General features: G+C 43.5%; 1 protein-coding gene across 4 annotated transcripts in view; it reads right to left on the bottom strand.

The window, feature by feature from the left end:
- arhgap5 (Rho GTPase activating protein 5) overlaps nt 1–2,018 on the bottom strand; it is a 68,590-nt gene that overhangs the window by 51,039 nt on the left and 15,533 nt on the right. The window lies entirely within an intron of this gene.

Here is a 2,018-nt window from a genome sequence, read left to right on the forward strand (position 1 = left end):
CACAGTTCGACCAGAGGTAAGTGTCATTCATTGTTTCATTTACAAAACTGAAAACAGAAGCAGCTCCTACGGCCAACTCTGTCCTCTTCCTCTGTTTGGTCCTCCTCCTCCTCATAACCTCGTTATTTCTAGCAGAGGAAAGAGTGATTTTCTCTGTAGATGTCCCCTTTTGTCTGTTTGTCGCAGTGACCTGATGATGGTGCAGGAGAGCACTAGTTTTAGTCAAAAGAAGCTTGTTTTTGGACGTGCAGTGTGTGGGCTGCTTAAATTTTCGCATGATGCTGTGGGACCTTCACAACCTCCGAGTAATTTAATCGACTATGTCAATGGTTTTAGACATCGTTTGTATGTGGGGGTGGAAATGGCTATGGGAAAGTTGACCTCTTCTCAGGAGAAAATGAAAAGCATCTATGAACGTCATGTGTGCTTTTGGAGCTCTAGTGGGTACTCCATTTTTATGGGGGTAGGGGGTGACAATCCCCTCCAGTCCAGTAGAGGCCTCTATTTTTCCTCTTTTCAGGAACACACCGGGCTGATGATTAAAGCTGATGTCCAGCCAGTCACCGACCTGCTTGCTTGACCTCCGGATCAGACCGGAATGGGCAGCAGCATTGGTTCACGCTCCTCTCAGATTGGCTGTGTAGTCCTCCGAGAGCTATATGTTTTTTGCATGAATAAATTGTTTGTGCAGATTTGCTTGCCTCCCATTTTTGTCATCGGCTTTGTGCTGGGCATGGCACAGAAAACTGGTGTAAATATTTAAAATTCTTCAATAAAGAGACAAAGAGAGTTAAAGGACAAATTAAGTTTTTAAAAGACTGTTTCATTTGAGGAAATTTTATCTGATGGAATATGCAAAAAAAAAAAAAGAATTCGGCTGAACGATATAGTGCATTATTGTATATTGAGGTTCGGCAACTTTTTAAAAAGTAGCTAAGCAATTACATTCCCAATTACTTTTGAAAATAAGTAATTACCTTACCTTCTTGCGGAATTAATTAGTAAGCAATTACTATTTCCAAGAGTCCTGATCAACACTGGCCTCTACCCAACATCAGTATAGCCAACTACCTCTATGTGGCATAGAGCAGTACTTCTCAAATAATGGGGTGCGCCCCACCAGGGGGACATGGTGAGGTGTCAGGGAGGGGGTGAGAAGCAAGACTTTATAATTGTCTTTATTCATGCTTAACTGATAAACAAGCCTCCGGTCATTAGGTGGCAGCAGTGTTCAAACTAGTGAACAGACTGCCTGTTCAAGCCAGTAGAAAAGCTGAAGTTACAAGTGCGGCTGAAGTTGGTTTCCAATTGCAGCTTTCAATTTGGGAAATGGGTAAAGGGGTGATTCCACCAAAGTTTTCAATACCTTCAGCATCTTTTCTAGTATAGTTACACTACAACATCTAGACCAGGGGTGGGCAACTCCAGGCCTGGAGGGCAGGTCTCCTGCAACTTTTAGATGTGTCTCTACTTCAACACACCTGAAGTAGAGCTAATGACCTCAAATAATGAGGTYGTTAGCAGGACTCTGGAGAACCTGACTGCACTTAGGAGGTGATTCAGCTGTTGGATTCAAGTGTGTTGGACCAGGGAGACGTCTAAGAGCTGCAGGACACCGGACCTCCAGGACCAGGATTGCCCACCCCTGATCTAGACTCTGCAAGCCTGAACTAGATTATTCTGCTCTAATAGCAGAATATTTAAAACCAAGTTTGTGATTTGTGAAACTTCAATAAAGGGCAATTTCAGCCTGTTTTTGCATCTAGACTGTTATGTGCTTGGGCACAATATGATTTATGTTTATTTATTTATGTTTATGGAGACATTAGTGATCTTTTGTTAATACGATAGGGCTTGCGTAATGTTTTGTTTTGTATTAATTAGTTATGTTAATTAGGGGCGCTGTTGGCCCGCCTATGTATAGGTGGGCTGATGGCATCGTGGGTCTCCGCCTTCCCTCTCGCTCGTTTGTTTGTCTCAGACCCCGGAACGATGCTGGCCGGTCTGGCCGCTGCGGG

Source organism: Poecilia reticulata, linkage group LG22 (genome assembly GCF_000633615.1).
Source record: "Poecilia reticulata strain Guanapo linkage group LG22, Guppy_female_1.0+MT, whole genome shotgun sequence".
NCBI classification, from domain to species: Eukaryota; Metazoa; Chordata; class Actinopteri; order Cyprinodontiformes; family Poeciliidae; genus Poecilia; species Poecilia reticulata.